We start from the raw sequence: 26,576 nt of genomic DNA on the forward strand, positions 1-26,576 counted from the left end.
AATTATATTTATTTTTACTGGTTTTGTGTCAAGTTGTATAAACATAGTTCGGTCCGATTTCGGTATGTAATCTGTTACGAATCTTGCTATACTTTCCTTCATGATTATTCCTACTCCATTCCTATGGTTTCTATCCAGATTTCCAGAATAAAAGATTTTCATGTTTTGCGAAGTGAAATCTCCACTATCAGGCCACCAAGTTTCGCACACTCCTAGTATATCTATATTCAGTTTTTATACCCTCCACCATAGGATGGGGGTATATTAAGTTTGTCACTACGTTTGTAACTACTCGAAATAATCATTGTAGACCCCACAAAGTATATATATTCTGGATCAGCGTGCAATTCTACATCGATATAGCCATGTCCGTCCGTCTGTCCGTCTGTCCGTCTGTGGAAATCACTCTAGCGTCCGAACGGATTGACGTAGGTTGATGAAATTTTGGGAAAATATGTTATATTTACGTAGGACTTTTGGTATTGAAAGCGGGCTATGTAGGTCCACGCTTTCGTATAGCCCCCATACAAAATGACGCGTGACGCGTCGTCGTTTTAAGGAATTTTTAAGATATTTGGCCCATTTTACCACCGAATTGGTTGTAATTTGGTACTTTGTGTCTCCAGAGGCCAAAAAATATTCCTACCAAAGTTGGGTTATATAGGTCCACGTTTTGGTATAGCCCCCATATAAGGCCCCATATAAAGTACGCGTCATTTTAATATATTTTGAATGTATTAGACCCATTTGACCACAGAATTGGTTGTAATTTGGTATTTTGTGTCTTCAGAGGCCAGAAAACATTCCTAGCAAAGTTGGGTTATATAGGTCCACGTTTTGGTATAGCCCCCACATAAGGCCCCTTATAAAGTACGCGTCATTTTAATATATTTTGAATGTATTAGACCCATTTGACCAAAGAATCGGTTGTAACTTTGTATTTTGTGTTTCCAGAGGCTAAGAAACATTTCTACCATAAAATGTTTATATAGGTTCACGTGTTGATATAGCCCCCATAAAACAATATATCCCGATTTTCGATATTTTGAACGTTTTAGCCTCATTATCACACCGAGATGACTGACATTTGGTATTTAGTCTTTTTTAGGCGTATAAAACTTTCCCCCAGAAATTTGTAGGTATAGGTCCACGCCATCATATAGCCCCCATAGAACGGTACCTTCCGAATTTCGGTATTTTGAAGGTTGTGGCCACATTAATCCACCGAAGTCGCTGAAATTTGTGGTGGAGGGTATAGAAAGTTCGGCCCGACCGAACTTAACGCTTTTCTTACTTGTTTCATTTCAGATATTGTGTTTGCTAATTTGCCAGATTCATATAGACTTCGTATATTCCATGTTCCGATATTTAAAGTATTTATTGTTTTACCTCCGGGGATTCTTAGCACCCTCTCGTTTCCGGAGAATGAGGGCCGTATATTGTTGTTCATATTCATAGATGCATGGTTTACAAGGGATCTTACTTCAGTGGTTTCCCGTTGCCTTCTGAAGGGTTTAAAGTTTTCCGTCTACAAATTCAGCCGCTCCAATGGAGTACAGACGCTGTTTGCTGCCGCCAATTTTTGGTCAAACGCTGCCATTTTCCCTTTGTTTTTTGGTTCGCCCCGCATATTTTATTTTTGCGGTACCCATCATATCTGATGAGCGTTCCCCTATCCACCACCTGGGGAGGCGTCCGATGGGAGAAAAAAGTGGAAAAAAAAACTCCGCACGGAATATGGTATTTAATATTTCCGTATTTATGGCTACTGATATTAGTCCAAAACTCTGCTCCAGTGTCGAGAGTAATTTTGCTGGACGAAGGATGCAATTTTTCCTAAACTGCCTACGAAACCTTTTTTCCATTCAACACTTGGGCTTATTGAGTTTAATTTGTTTTTCTCAACAATGGAAAAACTCTATTGCTTCATGAATTAGTTTTCCTGACACATTGCTGTGAAACAAGGTCTAACACTTCTTTAAAACAGTTGATGTCTTCATCAACTGCTTTGATACAGATGATTGGCAATTGACAAATATTATTGTTGTTTCGTCCAAAGCAAGTGAAAAAATATTTTCAATTTACCAACCTAGCTTCAGCAGCAGAATGACCTATGCTATTGACTTGACGGACTTCTTCTGTTCGACGAGCCATCGTTTGGCGAGATAGTGGTAAATTTTGATAATGGTTCTCTGCATTTTTCTCCAAAGCAGTTTTAAACTTCAGATGTTATGTAAAAAAAATCCATCAACAAATGGGCGAAATTGTCTTGCCAAAGTCATCTCAATGGCATAGGAAGACTTTTTAAACGACAAAGGATTAATATTTTGTAATAATTGATATGTAGAAGTACCTTTGTTTGTCGTATCATCTTAATAAAATCTGCACCACTAATATTATCGGACCACAATTTTATTGTTGGTAAAAAAGCGTTAAAAATTTTAGACCAGCAGCGGGTTTTATTAATGCATTACAAGATATTAAAAAATATGATTTTTTTAACAAATCACAGCTTATGTTGAGGACAAACATATGTTTTTAAATCATTTTGGCTTTAACCCACTTAGCGCCGAGAATTTTTTTTGCGAGAAAACTTAAAATTTTTTATGAAAATTTTATTTTTGAGATTTTTGAAGCATTTTTTAAAAAATAACTTTTTTTCTCTAAAACGTATAGTTTTCCTGCAATCGGGACTTCTTTTAAAAGTTCCAAATACTTTGGAGGGTAATATAGGTGTATCCTTACATGCCAATCCCTTGGTTTTTTATTAAGAAAATACTCTTACTATATTCCTAACAAATCCCTGACTTTATATGACTCTAACATTTTTGATTAATTTTTTATGGCATATTTAGTCGAGTTTTTTGAATAGCTTGGGTTTTTGGCCAATTGTGTGGAAATGCGTAGGTCAAATGAAGCGTTATCAGCGTGAAATTACAGATAACAGACAGTACTGTAACAAAATGGGAAAAAACCCACAAAAATATTCGAAAAAATCAGAGCTTTACGTCAATTTTTGCAACCATTTTTTGTGGCGTTTAAACGGCCAGTGGCTTTATCTGGGTTAAGAAAGATTCTGATGAAACCTTGTTTAATATTATTGAATATGTCTGCAATGGAATTGATTCAGGATGTAAAGGAGTGGCCGCAGTATTTTTGGTTTTACCAAGGGTAAGACAACATGAATGGTACCAAGCTAACAATTAATTCAAACATTAAAGACATTAATGGTAATTTGATAATAAGTACAAACGCACAACTGGATGGAGTTCTTCGAGACTTCCTCCATACATATCGCTTCCGGTTCCAACCAGAAGAAACCCCACTCAATGAAATAAAACATGCAATGGGCTAGGCTACCACCCGCAATTATTAAGAATGTTCCTTCTATAACTAAACATATTCTAGGCTTCACAGTTGAGGCATGGATCTCATGCAGATTTTCTGATGAGTGGAAAGAACGGGACATCATAACCCTACAAAAGAAAGACGATCTGACAGAATTCCGTAAATGGATGGGCATCACCCTCCTTAACATCATAAATAAAGTGTCTCGTCTATTAGACGGAATATCCCCAGCCATCGAGTCAGCTCTCTTATTGTATATTGATCAATGAAATGAAAAGATTGTGCACGCTTATTACCATTTAAATTCAGTGATATTTTACAAAATACAATGACAGGTTAACTACGAATGATAGCGTAAAGCATAATTACATGATGACAATGAAAAAGGATAGAATATGATAATGTAATTATAAGTAGTTGCCAGATTAAGTTATAATAGTTCTCCCTGGCTTAATTTCAATGATTTAAGATACATAATCACTTAACACGTTCGCGGACACCCAATTTTTCAGAAGTTAGTTTTTTTGTATTTATTAAACAATTATTAGTCCCATTACAATTTTTTATTTATTATATTATGGATGTTGATAAAATTAATAGTACTATGTACTTTAATCGCAAAAACGTACGATTGTATAGAAGTAAATGACAAAAAATTGACTTTGCAAATGAATGCTATAGCATTCACGTCCGCGAACGTGTTAAATAAGTGGGTCCTTTTCGTTGCCTTGCAGATCTGCGTGGTTCTGGATTTGGAGTTTGTGGACGTTGATTTCTACGACGAACTGTTGGATGATTCCTAGCAGGTGTTGACGGATTAGCGGTTTGATTATCGTCAGTTGCAATAGGAAGTTCGATTAAATCTTGAAGGTTCGGCTGATGTGGTTGGCTTGACGACGATGTTTCCCCAGATTCAGTTGTATCTGCAGTTTTTGTCTTTGATATTGTTGTTAATTTCAGCTGGTCTATGTGCCGTTTAATTTGAATTCCGTTGTCCATTCTGACTAAGTAGTGAATATGACCATATTTCTCAACTATCGTTCCAAGTTTCCAGTAGCTTTTGTTATTTGAATAGTAGCGAGTCATCACTCTATCCCCCACGCTTAATTGACCGACAATTCACTTCTGGAGCATTCGCGTAGTCGACGTGTATCCGCTACCAATTATGCTTCGGTTCATCCCATCCTCGTCGCCAAATTATTGTATATTGATCAATGAAATGAAAAGATTGTGCACGCTTATTACCATTTAAATTCAGTCTTTATTTCATGATGATCAGAATAAGAAGGAGTGATATTTTACAAAATACAATGACAGGTTAACTACGAATGATAGCGTAAAGCATAATTACATGATGACAATGAAAACAGGATAGAATATGATAATGTAATTATAAGTAGTTGCCAGATTAAGTTATAATATCTCTGCAACGAACAAAGTGGTTTCCAAACAAACTTTTCATGTATCGACCACATAAACACCTTCAGGTTAATTATAGAACAGTTGCCGGCGTTAAACTCTCCACTTTTTGTACTATTTGTTGATTTTGAAAGAGCTTTCGACCCCATAAACAGAGATGCAGTCTGGTCAGCACTACATAACATCGGCATACCATCACAGCTAATATCGCTCATAAAGGAGCAATATCGTGGTGTATATGCAAAGCACTGGCGTCAAACAGGGCTGCACCCGTCCTTCTTTTAATCGTATTGGATCAAGTCCTAAGACAAACAAACGAGGAAGCGCCATCAGGCATCCAATGGCATTTTAACCAAAGGCTTCACGATTTGGACTACGCCGACGACATCTGCTTAATGTCATACTCGCTCGGAGGCGTACAGCAGGTTGTCTGAAAATTGTCGCAGAGTCGACATAAAAATAAATGTCTCCAAAACAAAGGCTGAAATTGATGGCGTCAATACCCAGCAAAATGTTCGATGCCAAAGATGCCATTCAATCATGGGTGAAAGTGATCTGGCATGTCATCTTTTTAGCATCTTCATCGATGAATTTTATATGAGCGTGGACCCCAAAAGATGCTATCCATTTTTGGATCCAAAGCATGTCATTTACACCAATGCTTTGACATGTCATTTTCACCAATGCTTTGGCATGTCACTTCCACCAATGCTTTGGCATGTCATTTTCACCAACCCTTTGCAATGACATTATTATTACGACGAGAGTTTTAACAACGTTGGTTGGGATTTCGAGTCTCCGACAACATCAAGCCTATTGTAAATAATTATTCTTATATATTTAGAAAAATGTGTATGAATAAAAACACAAAATTCATCTCTATTGGATCGATGGAATGGGTACAAATGCTGATGAAAATATCGGATCTTTCACGACTTCCTTTGCGTGGGTTCAAATGCTGGTGAAAAGATCGGATCTTTCACGACTTCCTTTGCATTGGTTCAAATGCTTATGCAAAGATCGGATCTTTCACGACTTCGTTTGAACCAATGCAAAATATGCCATGAAATCACGTCATCACATGGAACACCTTCCTTCAAATTTTGCTGGGTAGCTTTGCATACTTTGGTAGTAATATCTCAACTGACGGTGGAACGAATGCAGGCATAACAAATCGCATAAACAAAAAAAAATAGAAAAATAGATAGTATACCTATGTAAAATAATTATGTGCAAACTAATATTGTGATATTTATTGTCGAAAACAAAATATATTTCCAATATTCTTTTTACATTGTACGATTGATTTAAAAAAAAGAAAATTGCGTTCTTATTAATTTCATATTAAAGAAAAATAATTTCTAAAAAAATTTAATAGAAATATTTATATGTGCAATAACGAAAATTTTTAAAAAAAGTATAATAATGAACAAAATTTTTTTACATTTAACATGATATTGTATTGCCCTTGTGGATTAGGACTTGTTGTAGCCTTCGTGTCATAGAACCGACTAGACTCCTTCAGGTGTTAGTTGTGATATACTCCCATTCCGCCAATAATGCACATTTCAATTCTTTCAGCGTCGTGCACTGTTTTGACTCCGCGAAAACTTTGGCGGATAGTATGCCCCGAAAGTCTTCAATGGGTTTGTGGCCATGAGTTACAGTTGGCCACTCAAATAACGGTACATTTCGTGCCTTTAAAAACTATTTTGTTTGTCGAATAGGGTGATGCCCCGCATTATCCTGTTGGAAAGTCCAATTATATCCATACAGTTCTCCAGCAAAATCTATTAAGTTGATCTCTATCAACTCAACATTTGTGTCGGTGCTCATTTTTGTCGAAACAATACTTAAATTAGGCTTTCGTCGAGGACCGAATGCAGCGCATATCATAAGAGATCCTCCTTTCACTTTTTGCTTAGTGGTAATGTCTTCTTTGAATTTTAATTTACAAACAAAACAAAAAATAATTATATGAGAATTATAAAACATTCGCGTCTGTCACTTCATAAAGGGAACACTTAACATCGACGAAAGTCTACTTTAAGTTTTGTCAAAGCAGTGCACGACGCTGAAAGAATTGAAAGGTGTGTTATGCACAAGGTCAACTTAAAAGCTTTCTAGGATCTCAAAATTTATAATATCAGCAAGGGTCCGCTTTAACGAGCTATACAAGAAGTTTGGCATTAAATAACGGCATTTAACACCCAAAAACTATTTTTTTCTCTAAAATATATCTCGGACACCCGGACACATTCGCCAAAACAATAAAATGTATAAATTTTGCTGCTAATTTCATAAATTGTACGATAATACTCATATTTCCTTGGGGCGTACGTATACTTTTGTAAGTATAATTTTTTGGTTTTTGTAAAGTTTACCGTTATTTATATTATGGCCAAGCAAAAATTTGGTAGGCACATGTCATTACTTTCTGAATTACCAGGTAATGAGTACTCATTACCCTCCGCATTATCAGACAGTACATATATAACAGTTAACACATAACTAGTTACATCCTTACTTACTACTTACTTACTAAGTAATGAGTATGGTGGCACAGAGCTAGTGTGCTCGACTACAAATTCTAGAGTTGTGTGTTCAAAGCTCAGCGTCGGCATGGGTGTTTTTTGTTTACAAAATTACAAAAACATGTTGATGTACATGGATGAGTTAAACCAACCCTTGTTGTTCGTGCGAGTGGCCTATTGTGTAGTGTGTTTGGTTACAAATCCAGAAGTTCGTGTGTTCAAAACTAGCAGGTATCGAATGAAAAAAAAACCAAAAAACGTGTAGTGTTGAATTTGAATATAATTTCACCTTAATTTTTTCTAAAAATAGAACTATGCTTTTTAGCTTCTTTTCGACTGCCGGTATGTGGTTAAGTATGTACATACTTAAAAAACATATTTAAGGAAGTACTTCCTTCCTATGACATCCCCATGTAAAAATAATGACTTTTACGGTATATTTGTAAGTAGTTACTACTGCCAAATTGTACTGAATAAAGTCATTACTTAGTAATGACTTTTTTTGCTGGGGGAATATACTTTTGCTGTATTAAATATTGTTTATTAGTGAGACGAAATAAACCTGTGTACTTGGAATTTTATAAATATCATTACTTTTTCTAAAACCCGAGATTTGTGGGGCGTACGTATACTTATGTAAGACTGTGTAGTTATTTTGGCCCAACCGCATTAACAACAGTAATTTGCTTACCTTAACTAAGTGTATTGTAATATTTGTGATACTTAGAAGCTCCATCCCTGGAGTAACACAATTGTAGTGCAACTAAACAATAAAAAAGACAGCATGTCCTCTATAATTGACAAAAGTCTTATTTCTTGTAAACTGGATATAATTTCCTGAAATTCCACTCAATGGATATATGATTCCACAGCCAGAACACTGCAATTTGTAATAACTGTTATTTAAACATGATGACCTGTTAAAATTGTACATTTTTGCTTTGTTTTCCAGAATCAACAAGAATTCAAAAGTTTTATGATATTTTCCCTTATATAATTGATTTAATAAGCTTTTTTAAAATACATGCAACGTGAACGTTGTTATTGAAATTTAGCGTCCTATATATTTCATGTCAAATAATAATGTAAACATATGTCCATATTTAGGTTATGTGGGTCAAATGTTAATTAATTTCCATAAAAAATCATGTAGGCTATCATATTACACATGTTTTAAGATTGGTTAACAGGACATATGAAAGGATTCCAAAACAATCAAAAACATGTACAATGTAATGTACTTTCTTATTGTGTACAATCGAAATCGTCTGCCTGTGACGTACATATAAATAAATTGCCATAAATATGTGCATCATTTATCGCATTACAAGTTCGTTTTCTTGTCAGAAAATAATTGCACTCAATTTGGTGAAACCCCAACTTCATGAATAAGCCGTATTAGCCACTCTTTTTTCCCATCCTCACCTAACTTCTCAGAAAAAAAGGAGTGACTTTTACTTAACAAGTTACAGACTGTAACTGTTATAGCCAAAATAAAAAAGATCAAGAATACAATATCTCACTCTCTTATTGTTACATTTCTCTCTATCTCTTTGCTGAATAGCGGTTTTACTTACTCTTGCCACAAATCAAAGGGGATTTGCATCAATCTTGTTTGGTGACTCTCTGTTTTGATTATGATTGGGATCATCCAGCTCAGCACACCGAGGGGTTATTGTGCGCTAACATTTCCAGTCCTTCCTTCCATGCAATAATAGGAGCTGAGAATACAGGCGGTTTTAATTGAATTAGTTTTTGTAACTGTGAGTCTTTTTCGGTTCTTCTGTATGGGAGAATACTTTACATTTATTTTTTCGCCAGAAGAGAACAGAATTTATTTATTATTTTTGGCGTACGTGACTGGACTGAATTCAGTGATGTCTGTTACTTGATCTGCTTGCATTGATATCAGTTGGTTGGTTGAGCTAACCTGGTTGCTTGGCAGTTTAGTTGCCGGGCAAATGAAGTTGGAGTAGCAGTAGATTGATGCACGTGAAATTTGTATTTCCGTTGTCTTTTTGCATGGTAAAGCATAAATTTGTGGATTAATATTCTTCAGGAATAAAGTACATGTGTTAACTAATTGTTATGTATGTAAATTTATTATTTAACACTTTTGTATACAATAGTCGGTGGCATTGAATTACCTTACGGATACATTTATGGGTCAACATTCCAAATAATATTTCCGTTATATTTTATTACTTGATATCGTGGAAAAAACTGCAAAGGATTTAGCCAAAAGCATGTTAAGTAAATTATAGGTAGGTTTTTATAATAATTCCGCCTGGGCCATTTAATTACTTAGTGCGAATTGATTGATCGAAAATCCCAATTATTATTTAAGTTGTTGCTAAGTGGTTGTTGTTGTTGTAACAGTTCGGTTGTATTCGGAAGCTCTTTCCTGAAAATTATTAAGGAAGAATGGAACGAGAAAAGAAAATGGAATATATTATTAATCAGTTGTGTGAATAGGATTTGATGTTGGCAATTGAAGGAATTGTGCTACTTCAATTGGATGTGACCACAAATCAACAGGGGTTAGATTTGTGGGGGCGGACGGACAGTTGAATAGATGTGAAGTATCGTGAGGGCTCTGATGGCAGGAGGGGCACCTGTTTATGGTACCGGGAACAATGCGTTCTCTGTAGGAATTGAGAATGCTACTGTAACCAGACCTAAGTTGTGCCAGTATGGAACGAGTTTGCCTTGGAAGAAGCCTCTCACTATCCGAAATTGCTGGAGGATGTTGATTTAGGACTTTATTGTTTTTGTACACACTTATGGCTTCGGAGACCGCCCGTTGGTGCACAATGTTCAGGGAGTCCGTGTAAGACAATCGGTTGACGTCCGATGGAATGACGTCTTGGATGTCATCACGGTAACACCTGAAGTCCTTACGGATGCGTCTAGGTGGTGGATCTTCCATCACTACGTGATGGTTGGGGTGACTCGGCTGATGGCTAGCCAGCAGGAACTGTCTAGTCAGCAACACATTATGTTGCCTGACTGACAGCATCCTGGTCTCCTCATGAAGATGATCTACCTGTGACATCTGGACGCAACCCGTAGCAATTCGGAGAGCATTATTTTGCGTCGTCTGCAGGATTCTCCATTGGGTGTCACTCAGGAAGGAAGTCCAAACCGGGGCAGCATAATTGAAGACAGACCGACCGATGGCCTTATAGGTCGTTATTAATGTCTCCTTATCTCTGCCCCAGGAGGTGCCAGCTAAAGCTTTAAGGACTTTGTTCCTGGATTTCACTTTCTGGTTGATGTAGGTGGCGTGCGAAGAGAAGTGGAGAAGATTGTCGAAAACTACCCCAAGGATCTTTGGACTATGAACAGTGGGGATACGCCTGCCTTCGACAAATACATCAAGCTGGTTGTTAACTTCCTTCGTCCAGGAAGTGAATAAGGACACTGAGGACTTTGTAGGGGATAGCTGAAGATTGCGCTCCCGGAAGAAATTTGTGATGGTGGCTAGGTAGTTGGAAATTCTAGCACTTACGTCGTCGATGTCAACACCAGATGAAATTATGGTGCAGTCATCAGCATACGACACCACCGAAATATCTGCTGGTGGAGGAGGGAGATTAGCAAGATAGATGTTGAATAAAATGGGGGATAGTACTCCACCTTGGGGTACTCCCATTTTAATCTTGCGGAATTTGGATTTTTGGCCTCGGAATTCAACGAAGGCTTGCCTACCATTAAGGTAATTGGCAATCCAACGCTTGGCGTCATTGGGAAGGGTGGAATTCATGACGTCAGAAATCAGCATGGAATGGTCGACCGTGTCAAACGCCTTGGACAGGTCAAGCGCTGCCACAATGGTCCGTTTGGGTGGTCGTAGCTGATTTAGGCCGTTCGCAATCTTTGTGGTTATCTCTTGCAAAGCCGTGGTTGTGCTATGAGCTTCCCTGAAACCATGCTGGTGGGAGGCAAGGTGGAAATGCTGTTTCAGGGATGGGAGCAATAGGGACTCTAAAACCTTTGCTACTGGTGAAAGCATGGAGATCGGGCGGTAGGATTCCCCATTTGTAGCGGATTTGTCTGGCTTTAGAATAGGAATTATACGAGCCACTTTCCAAACGTCTGGAATTACCAATTGGGAAATTGATAGTTCCAGGACCTTTGTCAAGTAGCTCAAACCTACTGCTCCCAACTTCTTTAACATTACCATGGATATGCCGTCTGGCCCAAGGGCTTTAGATGGTTTGGATTTGGAGATAATTCTCTCGACTTCACTGGATGTGAAGGAGATGGGCTGCAAATCACGCTTTAGTGACTTGCATCTCCGGAAAACGGCTCGCCTGGACCTGCTCTGCGAAGATGGATGCTCAATGAATTGGCGGCAGAACTGTGTTGCACACTTTTTGGCATCGGAATATGTAATGTTATTGAAGGCTATAGCAGGGAGATTTCTATTCTTGTTGGAACCAGATAGACTTTTAATTGTGGACCAAAGTTGCTTGGAATTAATTGTGCAGTGGTCGAGATGTTGAATCCACTTGGAACGCCTGTGTTCGAGAACCAGGTTCTCAATTTCCGCGTTCAATTGCCCAATTCGTTCGTCAGCTGGGTCATCGACACGCATTTGATCGCGCTGTTGTGCCAAACGGGATGCCCTGGATGGATAATTTGGTCTCATGAGAGGAATTCTGCCCGCTGGAATAAAGCGTTTTGCCGCCTTGAGGATTACTTCCCTTAGTGTTCTCTCACCCTTCCTGGCACATGAGGGCGGCGGCAAGTGACGTAAGGAGTCGTCAATGAAATTCGTGAAGCCATGCCAGTTGGCTTTGTTGTAGTTCACGAATGTGCGCTTGTCGGGCTCAACGAAATCGCTAGGTTTCTCCACTGTGACCAAGATTGGAATGTGGTCGGAATTTAGCGCGACTTTTGTTTGCCAAGATGCGAAAGGAAGGAGCGAGGGACTAACGATGGAAATGTCCGGAGAACTCGAGCATCTGGCTGTAATTCTAGTGGAGGATTCCTCATTGATGGATGCGAAGTCGGATTCGTCTATCTGGTCCGCAATAAGAATACCGCGTGGATCGTTCGGCAACTGGGAGTGCCATATCTCGTGATGAGCATTGAAATCGCCAAGAACAATTCGGTTATCCCCTTGAAGCAGATGAATTATGCTAGGGTGATAACTTGCCCCAATGCTGTTGACGGGCGGAATGTATACATTGATGATCTCGATATCAGAATCATCGGAATGAACTGAGATGCTCATGACCTCAAGGAAAGGATCGAAACGGGGGGGAACAGGAGGCGGCGTCAGAGTGTATCTGACGTCTCGCTGGATGATAAATGCGAGGCCACCTCCATGATCCCTTTCCCTATCTCGTCTGATGATGTTATAATTCCCTGAGGACGAGAGGGAACAATTACTGGTCAACTTCGTCTCCTGGAGAGCAGCAATTAGGATGTTATTGTCGTGCATGAAATTGGTGATGTCAATAACCTTATTCCTTAAACCATTGCAGTTGAACTGCATGATTTGGAATGAGGCCATCGAGTCACCACCCTGCACTAATTGCTGCTGTGGGTGCCTTTGCTGAGACTGTTGGATGGAAGGATCACTGCTTTGCTGTTGTCTGGAATGGAGATTGGCGCGGTTCACTGGATCTGGATGACTAGGCGGAATGCTAGCCGCACTACTAGCGAGGGCACTAGTAGGGGTACTACTGAATGACAGACTAGTCGGAATGCTAGCTGTAGTACCACGGTAAGGAATAGCAGGAGAACTAGCAGAAATACTAGATTGGAAACTAGTATATGTACCAACAGATGGAATAGTGGTACTGGACGAACTGCTAGTAGAATAACTAGCTGGAATATGGCTACCATTAGATGGAATATTGGAGCCGGAACGAATACTAGTAGAATAACTAGTAGTAGTAGTAGTTGCTAAGTGGTTGTCGTCGCCGCCGGCCCTCCACCATCAACAACCATAAAACTAATTCCCAAATTTATTAGTTGTTTATGTTATTTATATGGTATTTTTGCGATACAGTCGTTTCTTTCTAATTGAAATATGAATTTAATATTTATTTCAGTTATCTGTTGTTTTTGCAAGAGACACATTAAATGTAGTCTAGAGGAATTAAAATAGCAATTGTACAAAATTTTATCACAAAAACGGAGATATATACAGAAAATAAATGTATTCAGCAAACCAATCGATACGAACTTCGATGTTATGTGAACAGTATAGAATTCGTAACGAAAATTATATGAAGTGGCTTTTATTTCGGATTAAATTCGTTCCGAGTACTTGGGAAATTTATTTCGCCCCGAATTTGGAAGGTTTTCTGCATAATTAGCATTTTTTTCAAGGGTGCTCCTTACTCTCTGAGATCACAAACATGGTTATCAGCCAATTTCGAGCAACAATGTGTCCACAAACCTTAAAAATCTTTTGTGGGTTATATAGAAACGTGAAATTTTGTTGAAAGTTAAATACTGAAAATAGATAAAATCGGGTGGTACAGTCTGGCTGGTGCCGATTTTAAAGGGGGCCATATTGGCCCTCTTGACTTCTTGGCCCTTTGTACGTCTCACAAAAAAATTTTAAACTTGTCGAATATCTCTCAAAGGCAGTAATCGATTTGGGCCAAACTTTGGTCATCGTTATATTTCTTTCAGGTATAAATAGATGGTTCGAATATAGGGTATATCATTAACTCCTTCGGGTACCTCGGACACAAAATCAACAATTTTTGCGACAGTGGAGTTGAATACCACCTCCCACCTACTCAGAACAAAAGCTCTAAACTAACCCTCCGACATCAGCTAAAATGACTGATGAGCTAACAACAAGCCGCGCTATATAACAGAACATTGATTGAGAACATCGAGCCAAGTTTGAAACGTTGATAATCAATTATATGTGTGGACGCCCGTCGTATGTGGAATTCAGGAACAAGGGGGGCTAGTCTGAATGAAAACTCCCCGTGATTTTTCTCAGACAGACAAAACTCGCGGGGAGTTTTCATTCAGAATAACCCTAAGAAGTCGAAGCTCCGTAGAGTGAAACATGGAGTCCCTCAAGGTGGGGTGAGATCTCCTGCACTGTTTAACTTCTACCTTCCACTCCCTCTCTGGAGGTCAGACGGCATTGATATCGTAAAGTATGCGGATGATTGTACGACATTGGTGTCAGGTACCTTCCATGAATGAAACCTTTTTCCCCGCGAGGAATATGCAAATATCCGCTACTAAATCTACGGTCACTCTGTTCACCACATGGACTGCGGATATAGCACATATTTGAATGTCCTGGTCGAAGGTAGCAGAATTCCAACCACTAATAACCCCAAGATACTAGGGATAACATTCGGGAGTTACCTCCTTTTTATATAAATGTTTTGCGGTGTCCACTAAAGCTCGAAAACGAATGGACCGATCATCATATATTTTTGTGGGCTTATTAACCCTTTGAACCCCGCATTTTTTCCGTAAAGATAAAAATATTTTTTATATTTATTATGATTAGTAGTCGCAAAAGTAAGTAATCTGCAAAAAAATTCTTAAACATTCCTCGTGGTTCGGGAGTTTTTATTATTCATGATGTGGAAAAGCATAAACTGATGAGTTTATTTAATTCTAGAGGAAAATTGATGGAAAAGGAATGGAAAATTGGTCTATATTTATCACATATAGTTCACAAATTAGCCAATTTTGACGTATATGGTGGTGTTCATATAATTTGAAATGCTCATATTGACATTTTTCGGAGTAGAAGCGTATGAAAAATGTTTTCTATTTTGTGTGCAGACTCTAAATCATATTTTATCATATTCAAAAATTTTGGCAGCAATTATTCAATTCGTTTGACATTTAACAGCATTTTATAAACTCACTAAAATATTTCATGCCCAAATTTTTACTCAACTACTTATACTTAAACAAGCATAACTTCGCCAAATCTAGCTCTTTATTTAAAAGTAATTTCCATTTCTTTATTCTTATGAAATCAACCTACCGACACCCACTTAGTATATATAAATACGCATACACAAACATGCAAAATTGCCCTCAGGAAACATCAGGCCTCAAAGGGTTTAGTACCCAATAACCTTGCTTTTGGACGAGAGTCATTTAAAAATATACATTAACAAAAAAAAAAAAAAAAAAAAAAAAATGGTGAACAGCCAAGGTCAAAATTTGATTTTATACAAAACATTGCCCTTTCTGACCATTAATCGGTCAAAAAACGTTTTTAAGGAAAAAGTCGCATTTTTGAAGACAAGAACTCGATACTTTTAAAAAATATGAAGACTGAACACCAAATTTCAGACATTTCGGGTGGATATTGATGGCACAACCTTCAAAATACCGAAAATCGGTAGCTACGGTTCCATGGGGGCTATATGAAAGCGACGCCCTACACTGACAGATTTCAGGTGGAGAGTTATATACCCCCAACGAAGACTAAATTCCAATTTTCAGCCATTTCGGTATGAAAGTGAGGCTAAAACCTTCAAAATACCGAAAATCGGGAAGTACCATTGGGCGATATATATGAAGGCGTGGACATATACCGACAAATTTCAAGGGGAAAGTTGTATACGCCCAACGAAATCTAAATCCCAATTTTCCGCAATTTCGGTGTGATAATGAGGCTAAAATCTTCAAAATACCGAAAATCGGGAGGTACCGTTATATGGGGAGGTACCGCTATATCAAAACGTGGACTTACACTCACAATTCTCAGTTGGAATGTTTCATACCTCTGTCGGTTGATTATTATGACTAAAACTTTAAAAATACCGACAATTGGGAGGTACGGTTCTATGGGTGCTATATCAAAACGTGGACCGAACATCCCAGTTTTTTTGTCCTCGAGATTGTATATCAACAATAAGTACGTGTACCAAAATTGATGCATCTACGATAACTCCTTCTATTTTTGGCCACAGTTAAAATATGAACTCGCGACATAGTGTGACGTCATTGGACCATTTGCATGAGGAGTCAAAAATTATTCCAGTACGGCAACACAACGACATGATCTCGTTGTAGTATTTGTTCGGGTGTTGCCGTGAGAGCCATCCCAAGCACCTTGTGTTGACTCAGACATATCAGGAGGGATCTTCATGATCTAGAGAAGAACACCTAAATTGACAAGTGCATCCGCCTAAATTCCTATAGGGCAAGGATTGATGACCCGGTGCAATACATACGGCCTACATCTTTTCAACTGTCCTGTCAAAACCTACTCAATTTCTTACAAACGCCAATCATCATCATCATCAGACAACATTTTCAATATCAATTTTTTATACCCTCAGCCTTTTAGGCTACAGAGGGTATATACACTTTCATACGGCCAAAATGTGCCTCATCGAAATATTGGTTTTAGATCCGAGGTATGTTTGGAAGAAATCCGTTTCAGACAATTTGGAGTCAATTTAGCCATGTCCGTCTGTATGTCTGTCTCTAACAAATCAACCAATTGGGACAACAATTTTGTATTTGTAATATTTTGTCCAAACATAGTTTAAGTTCGAAGGTGAGACATATATGTCCACTCGTTAAGGCACCTCCCAAAAAAAAAAAAAAAAAAACAGTTCAGTGCAGTTCAAGATCTCCCTTCGCATCGAAGCACAACGTGTTGAATCGCAACACGTTGTCCTTCAGGCCTCTATTACAAAGGTACAATATTTTTTCTGGGACAAGTCCATACTTCCTGAGAAAATTACTTGAAAGCTGTAAAATACGGTCACCATGTGTAGTTGGTGAAGCGCACAATAACGTTCGAACCGCATACTGCGTTAATCCAAACTTTACATATCGTAATATTTCTGCGAATCTTAGATAAAGTTCGAAGATGGAGCTTTTTCGGTCCACTCCTTTCCGTACCTCCTACACTTTGGATATTTTGTCCAAAAATTAAGGTAAGGTCACATTAGGCAAATATTTGCTCCAGCCAGAGGAAGTGAGCATAAATTTCAATGCATTATTTACGCTCACTTGTTCTCAGTAAGCGCTCACTGCCTGTCGCTGGAACAAATATTTGCCTAATGTGACCTACCTTTAGTTTTAGTTCGAAAATGGGCCATATCGGAAACCTCCTTAGACTACCTCCCTCGCGAAAGTTGAACGTTTTTGATTAAGTGCATTTTATGGTCTATTCTAGGATCCATTGGAAAGTTTTACCGAAGCTATTTTTTGTGTTCCTATTTTTAGCGATATTAGTGTACTAAGTCTATATAATCTATATAATGTGTATATTTTTATACCCTCAGCCTTTAGGCTAAAGAGGGTATTTACACTTTGATACGACCAAAAATGTGCCTCATCGAAATAATGGTTTTAGACCCCAAGTATGTTTGTACGATATCCGTTTCAGACAATTTTGAGTAGATCTAGCAATGTCCGTCCGTCTGTCTGTCTGTCCGTCTGTCTGTCTGTCTGGCTGGCTGGTGCGCACGATAACTCTCGAACGGATCAATCGATTCGGTTGAAATTTTGGGTATCGAAATATTTTGTTCAGATTCGATTTAAGTTCGAAGATGGGCCACATAGGTCCACTCCTTCAGGTACCTCCCCCACAAATGTTCAAAAATTGTCGCAAAACTTGTGCGCACGATAACTCTTGTAAGGAATAACCGATTTGGTCCATACTTTACACATCGTGTAATTTCTACCAAACTTAGATGAGGTTCCAATATGGACTCAATCGGTCCATTCCTTCGGGTACCTCCCACACAAAATTTCGGAAAAGTTCAGTTTAGGACCTGATCTCGAATCGCTTTGATTTTTGTTTACGCAAGTTGTATTCGCTGTCCTCTATACGACGCTGTAAGTTTCATTAGGGGCAAGTCCATACTTCCTGAGAAAATAGCCTGAAAGTTACAAAAAACCCTATGACACCGTGTGTAGTGGTTGGATCGCAAGATAACTCTCGAACGGATCTGCCGATTCGGTCCAAAATTTGGCTTTCGTAATATTTTGTCAAAACTTAGTTCAAGTTCAAAGATGGATTATATCGGTCCACTCCTTCCGGTACCTCCCCTACAAAAGTTCGAAAATGTTCGGAAAATTTGTGCGTACGATAACTCTTGAAGGGAGTAACCGATTTGGTCCATACTTTGCACATTATGAAATTTCTACCAGACTTAAATGAGGTTCCAATATGAACTCAATCGGTTAATTCCTTCGAGTACCTCCCACACAAAATTTCGGAAAAGTTCAGTTTAGGACCTGCTCTCGAATCGCTTTGGTTTTTGTTGTAACATCTTGTATTCACTGTCCCCTATACGAAGGTACAAGTTTCCTAAGGGGCAAGTCCATACTTCCTGAAAAAATAGCCTGAAAGTTGAAAAAAAAAACCATATGACACAATGTTTATGGGTGGAAGCGCAAGATAATTTTCGAACGGAAATGTCGATTCCGGCCAAAATTTGGCCTTCGTAGAATTTTGTCCAAACATAGTTTAAATTCGAAGATAAGCCATATCGGTCCACTCCTTCAGGTACCTACCCCACAAAAGTTCAAAAATGTTCGGAAAAAGTGTGCGCACGATAACTCTTGAAGGGAGTGACCGATGTAATCCATACTTTGCACATCCTAATATATCTACCAGATATAGATCAGATTCGAATATGGACTATGTTTGTCTACTCCTTCTAGTACCTCTCACACAACATTTCGGATAAGTTCACTTTAAGACCTGCTCTCGAATCATTTTGATTTTTGTTGAAGCGATTTGCATTCGCTACCTTCATTACGACGGTAAAAGTTTTTTCAGGGGCAAGTCCATATTTCTTGGGAAAACAGCCCGAAAGCTGTAAAAACCCTCTATGTCACCATATGTGGCGGTCGGAGAGCACGATAACTCTCGAACTGTTCAACCGGTTTGGTCCAACATTTGGTCTTCGTCATATTATATCCAAACTTAGTTTCATGGGGCAATACCGGTCCGGTACTTCTCACCAATATTTAAAAATGTCACTAAAATGCTAGGACGATAACACTTGAATGGGCCAACCAATTTGGTCCAAACTTTGGATCACCAAATATTTTGTCAAAATTTAGTTTAACTTCTAAACCACATTTTTGTCGGCAAGTTCAAATGTCCAAAAAAAGGCCACAAAATTCTGAAGAGACCTTAAATACATTCGATCTGTCCGTAGGTGAAAATTTCACTTCACATTGGCTGAGGGTATATATCGGTCGGCAAAGCCGACTGACACTTTTTTACTTGTTCAGTTTATTTTATAGTACTTATAAATATATTAAATTAATAAAAAATTAACGGCGACCAAAGCTCTGAATTATGCGATGACCAAATGAAATGCCATGTGGGCGCGATATATATCGAAAGGAATGACTTCCAAAATAATATCTACTACCAAATTAATCCAAATCCATATTTTTGTCGGGAAATTCCAATGTTCCCAAAAATTCTGAAAACACCAAAATACATATTTTTTGTAGAAAAAGATTTTGGTTGTCTTGCTGATATTCGATCTGTCATTTAGGCTGTTATTAAAACGCTATAACTTTGTTATTCATACTTCTTCCGAATGTTCCAAAAACTCCGCTAAAGATGTGCAGACTTTTGGTACTCCACAAAAGCATAGAAATTTACGCCGGAAACTTCCACACATTCATTTGCCATCGACGAACAATTTACTTACATTTTAAGTTTTATAAGCAGATATAGTACATTTAGGTCCACCACTATACCTTTTTTTGTACAGTCATAGACTGAGTATATTTAGCTGCCTCGACTGAGTCTTTTTACATATTTTATAATCATTTCTACTAACTATATGCTAGAAACGGATGAGTGCAGTTCTTTGCCATAAACTCCCATTGCTTTTTTTTGCAAATAACCACAGTCAACTGTAGCCATAAAAAACGTAGCAACATATCACGTGAATTGAATATAAATTAAAGGCATCTATACTAAATACTCTACTAATAATAGATTTCGGTGATAACAACCAAAGTTCGCTTCCAGTTGTTTATTTACCCACAAGTCAAACGTCACAATCAGTGACGTCTGCAAATAATTCTTTACTCGTCTTCTATGATGGGTGGGTGAATGAGTGAATCAAACATTTGTTGTTTGTTTTAATTTGTTTTATTGTGAATCACTACCAACGCCAAAACGGAATTAATTTTAAAATTGATTTGGCGTATTTCCCGCCAAATTTATTTGTGGTTGTCAAATAGGTTATTCCCAAACTGGGTTCTGCATGCATGGTTTGTTGGTTGGATATGGTTTCTTAACAATTGTGGGGATTTTCGTGTAATTTAAGCCTTGTTCCGACGAATGGGATAACCTGGGCTTCCCCCAGACAGAAGACTTGTCCGCTCACTGATGAGTGGTTTGTAAGATTAGAAAGGAGAGGTTTTGCAACAATGGTAATGCAATTTGTTGTTTGCTACGTTGATCCGTTTTAAGGAGAACATACATATGTATGTATCATACACCATGACCATCAAAATGCCATTGTATAAGTATAGGAGTTGCTCTAAGATGCGTATTGAATCAGTACTAGAACAGTGTTGATCCAAAAAATCAAAAGAGAGTATTTTAGAAAGAAACAATGCCGTCTAAAATCTGCCACTGAAAATATGGCGGACGTTTCATTTGGCATATTCACTTATTTTTTTTGTAACCATTTCCTTCTTTATCTTATTGCATCATAAATCCGTTTTTGTATTGAACATTTTAATATTCAGTACCGACAATGTTGAATTTTACTCATAGCTTCTTCTCACCTGCAGAAATTCACGTCTACACTTTTTCCCATGAAATTACGCATCTCTGCCGGGTAATTTGTTAGAAATCGTAGAAACAAAAAATGTACTCAAAATGTTTATTTTTTTGGCTACAATTTGCAACAACAAATTGACATGGGGTTCGAGAAGCTAATACACGCTAGCAAGTTCTTCGACCTTAATAAGATTGTTTTGATAAATGAGGGAACCGTGTTTTTTGGTAATCATGTGTGCCATTCGCAGAAACTGCTTAATGAAATTGAAAGTCATTAAACATTCCGTAGATACTTTTTTTATTTTTTGAAATAAATGAAGGAAGATATTAGACAAGAGAGTGCGAAAAAGGTCAGAATATTTCACAATAATGTGAAATAGATTTATTAAGGAGTTTAATTATTAATTTGTGTTTAGATTTTCGTAACGAAAACATGTCAACCAATAAATATAATTAATTATAGTTGTGACAAAGAATTAAAAAGTTCCTACAATTTTTATCACTCATGTTTAGTTGTTTGTTTAAAAAAATATATCCACGCTTTACAAAAAGTTCCAAAATGTTGACTTCTCTTTCAACAAAAACGTTCTCTTTAGAAACATTTTCATCACGAATTTGGTTGTAACGCGTTTGCTAGCTTCTTAAGCCCTCGGCACATACGGTCCGTTTAGTGACACGTTGGGACATGCGTTGTCCCAAAACAGTTAAATTATGTTTAACTTTAATGCGCCAGCCATGTTGTTGTTTTTCAAAAAACTTGGCATCACTTACACATTTTTCATATGGTTGTTGTAGCGCGACGCACAACGCACCGTATGTGCCGAGCGCTTTATGGGTTGCTACGGTGGTTTTGAACATTCCTCGAGCTTTTTACGTTACTGTCAGTTGTCGTTCCCTTACTTTTTGCACAAATTTGGCTGTGGAAGCAATTTTTGACAGTTCGCTCTTTTGCAACATGAACCAGAAATAAGAACTTAAACGCCGCTTATATTTGACCCATGGCACAATTACCCAGGTAGTGGTATCGTAAAATTTTGAATATGTTATGTCAAAATTTTATTTTTGCGATGTGTGTCCGTCCGTCCATTAAAAATTGTAATCAAACTCTAATTATGGAGCAATCGCCAAGAAATTTTGTATGGAGATCGGTTTCCAACCAGAATAGACACCTAAGTTATTGGTGATGATCGTAAAATATTTAGAGGCCTGAAACATTATTTTTATCCGATTTTACAGCGGCTCTGTAGGTTGCAATGATCTGGTCTGATCTGCGCGAATTTTTAAATAAGGTTTGGGTTTACGGCAATGAAGAAGCTTGCAATTAATCTTGATGACGAGGTATTTAGCGGGTTAAAATTAGTAACAATTATAGTAACTATACCTCTATTCCTAGAAGATATGTTCCCCCCACGTAAGTTGTACTTAGAAAATGAACTATGTACCTTCCCATTGAAGCCCAGTATGTTAATGTATGTGGTCAAAGTTATACCAATCTACACTATAAATTATATTGAAAATTGCAACAAGTAAAAATGTATCGGTCGGCTTTGCCGACAGAGATATACCCACAGCCTTTGTGGATTGAAATACATGTATGGGCGTATGAACAGACAGAAATATGGATTGGATTAAAGCTCAAAAATTTGCGGGGAATATCAATAGATAGGACTTCTGTACCATACTAGCCTACGAAAAGCATAATATCGGGCCAATAGTGAACCCTTCAGTAAAAATCTCCAAAGGATCCTCGAATAGACCCTCAACTACAAAAATGTGTTAATCATTTGTATGACCAAGTATTGGACCGATAGAGCCCAAATTTGAACATAGACTAAGCTTGGACAAAAAATTTCGAGATCGAAAATTTGGACCAAATCGGTTGCTACTTTTGTGAGATATTGCGCTTATCATTTTAAAACATTTGTATGAGAGGTACCGGAAGCAGTGGACCTATAAGCACTACCATCGAATTTCATCTAATATTCGAAGAAATATTACGATATCCAAAGTGTGGACGAACGCAGTATTCGGTTCGAGCTCTACAGCCACTACATATGGTGCCATAGGGTTTTTTTTACAACTTTCGGGCTGTTTTCTCAAGAGGTATGGTCTTGCCCCTGAAAAAACGTTTACTGTCGTAATTGAGACAGAGAATGCAAGATGCGTCAACAAAAATCAAAGTGATTCGAGGACAGGTCTTAAAGTGAATTTATCCAAAATTTTGTATGGGAGGTACCCGAAGGACTGAATAAAACAAATATAGTCCATATTCGAACCTGATCTATATCAGGTAAATATACAGTGCTGCTCAAAACATTTGCAACTGGAATGACTACTTCACTTTTTATATAGTTGTGAGGTAATTTATGGATTTGAAATGTGTTAACTCTTTGCTAGTCACACCAATAATGGCGCGGCGTCATTTATTTCTCTATATCCATATACATACCTGTTAATCTCTTACAATTACAGGGTTGTTTTATAATAGCAAATACAATTGGTAATCGGTTTATTTACATTGGGTGTGTTCGTTATCATTTTCTACTACAGCTCGGCTAACCTGACATTTGTGACCGCCCCGGTCACACGGGGGTTAAGATAATTATACTAATGGATAGTGTACTTAAACTAATCGACTACATACATATACTTCTTAAACTAATATTATGTACAATTAAGCTACTACTATATACTACGGGGCAGAGCAGCCCTGGGTCCCGCTACCTGGGTCATCTGTCCTCCACAATCTCATATTACATGCCTCTATCACTCCATCATAAGGAATTTGAGTGATCTGGCAATTTTCAATATCACCAACCACATACCGGTCGTTTGGTAGCACCTTGCGCACCACGTAAGGCCCCTTGAACTTCGGTAACAGCTTTTTATTAACCCCTACCGCTGTGTCTACGTTTTTGATTACTACGAAGTCACCTGTTTTGAACTCATTGACCCTACAAATCCTTTCTTTGGCCCGCTGCTCGTTATATTTTTGCGCCCTCGCAATAGCAACCTCCGCTTTATCTCTGATTTCCTTTATACCCCCCCGGGGTAAAAGCAAATTCTATTTTGCTCAATTGTTTTACCCAGTCACCATGTGCTACTGGCTCGCTAAGTTTAGCCAACATTCCTACTAATGTTCTGTTTACTCGTTCGACTTGTCCATTTGCCTGAGGCGAGTGTACTGCTACTTTCACATGATCTATATTTCGTTCCTCCAAAAATTCTGAAAACTCCTTCGACGTAAAGCAACTCCCTCTATCTGTTATACATCTAACCGGTCTACTATAATAGTCGAAGTATTTTAATAGTGCCGCCTTGACTTCCTTGGTGCTCGTTGTGAGGACTGGATAGAGTCTAACAAACTTTGTAAACGCATCGATAACAACTAGGATATGCTTTCTTTTTGACTGTAGCGATGGCAACGGTCCTAGGTGATCCAAATGGACTGTATGAAATGGTCTCGGTTCCTTTGGAATACTGTGCAGTGCTCTCGCATTAGGTCTATGAGGGGCAGAATACATAATGCACTTTACGCAATTTTTCCGGTACTTGTCTATCTTCTGCTTCATCTCCGGAAACCAATAATGATCCTTCATTTTTAGATAACATTTATCGACTCCTAGATGGCCCAATTTCTCATGTATGTTCCTAATCACTTCAGTCTCCATACCCTTTGGGACAAAAAATCTTTAAACGTCATTAACCTTTTTGTAAACTACACCATTCACCATGTCAAATCCACCCACGGCTCCCTTTTCTAACTTCAGTTTTAAATCACTTATTTCTTGATCTCTTGCCTGGGCTGCACATAGTTGGAAGTCTATATCTTCCGCCTCTATCGTCGCTACTAAATTGTTGTCTTGGTCCACCCTGGATAACGCATCGACATGAGCCATTTTTGCTCCGGGTCTGTGTGCAATAACATAACTGTAATTTTCTAACTCCAAAGCCCATCTGGCGATTCTACTGTTTATGTTTCTCTTGGCCAGTGTTAGTGCCAGCGAGTTGCAGTCCGTCAGAATTTTGAATTTTAGCCCCTCTAAGTACGGTCTGAATCTTCTCAGAGAATAAATGATAGCTAGAGCTTCGAGTTCAAAGCTGTGGTACCTTGATTCAGCATCCGTGGTTCTCTTGGAGAAATAGGCCACAGGGTGAAATACCCCATCGTCTTGTTTCTGCATCAAAATTGACCCAAACCCTGCTGCACTCGCATCGCAATGTAGTTCTGTCTCCCTTCTGGGGTTGTAAATCGCTAATATCGGACTAGACGTTAGTCGTTGCTTAAGTGTCTCAAAAGCTTTTTTACATTCCTCTGTAATTGTGTATTTAACCCCGTCCTTTGTCAATTCGTACAAAGGTTTCGCTATTAGAGAGAAACCCTTCACAAACTTCCTAAAATATGAGCATAACCCCAGGAACGCCTGCATCTCCCTAACATTCTTCGGCAATGGATATTGCTTAATTGATTCTACATGTCCTTCCGAAGGTTCAATACCCCTCCTGGACACCCTGTATCCCAGATATTCTATTTCGGTATAAGCAAACTTACACTTTTGGATTTTGAGTTTTAAACCATACGCTGCTAACCTGTCCATAATTCTTCCTACAAGCTGAATGTGCTCCTCTAGCGTTCCTGAAGCTATCACGATATCATCCATGTATATTACTATCTCGTTTCTTTCCAAAAAATCCCGGAAAATTCCCGCAATGAACCGTTGAAATATAGCTGGACCATTTTTCAAGCCGAACGGCAATCTTAAAAATTCGTATTGCCCATTCGGGACTACAAATGATGTGTACTTTATTGAATTCTCTTCTAGCTCAACCTGATAAAATCCCGACTTCAAGTCCATTAGGGTAAACCATGTTTTTCCCTCTAAATATTCTAAACAGTCCTCTATTAGTGGAATGGGATAATTATCTCTTACTATAATTTTGTTAAGAGACCTATAGTCTATGCACATTCTAATTTCCCCACTCTTTTTCTTAGTCAACACGATAGGGGATGCATATGGCGAGTTACTTGGGCGTATAATACCTTTATCCAACAGATCTGTTATTATTCTGTTGACCTCCTGTTTCTCTGCAAAGGATAGTCTCCTTGGCGAACAATACGTGGCGTTTCCTGAATTTACTAAAATTGACGCTTTAAAGTCCGATATCTTCTGGTTACCACTAATTTGCTTAAAGTAATTTTCCCTGATTACTTTCCTAATTTTATTCCTGTTTTCCAAGCTCAACGAAGGGTTAACGTCCCATACCTCTTCATCATCTATGGTGTCAATGCTGCATATTGCCTGCAGATTACTCGACTTTCCATATCCTTCTGTTTTATTAAGATGTTGTTTGGTCTTCAATGGGTTAAAATCCCCAACGACCTCTATTTCGTGTATGGTCCTAAGTGGGTTAAGATCCCCATCTACTTCTGTTTCATGCATGGTCCTCAGTGGGTTAAGATCCCTATCTACTTTTGTTTCATGCATGGTCTTCAGTGGATTAAGATCCCTATATACTTCTGTTTCATG

General features: G+C 38.2%; 1 protein-coding gene across 7 annotated transcripts in view; it reads left to right on the forward strand.

Annotated features, from left to right (window-relative positions):
- The window catches only part of bves (popeye domain cAMP effector bves), a 91,399-nt gene that overhangs the window by 32,303 nt on the left and 32,520 nt on the right, over positions 1 to 26,576 (forward strand). The gene's annotated exons all lie outside the window — the stretch shown is intronic.

Source organism: Musca autumnalis, unplaced genomic scaffold, assembly GCF_047663935.1.
Source record: "Musca autumnalis isolate F117 unplaced genomic scaffold, ASM4766393v1 scaffold_3, whole genome shotgun sequence".
Taxonomy (NCBI): Eukaryota; Metazoa; Arthropoda; class Insecta; order Diptera; family Muscidae; genus Musca; species Musca autumnalis.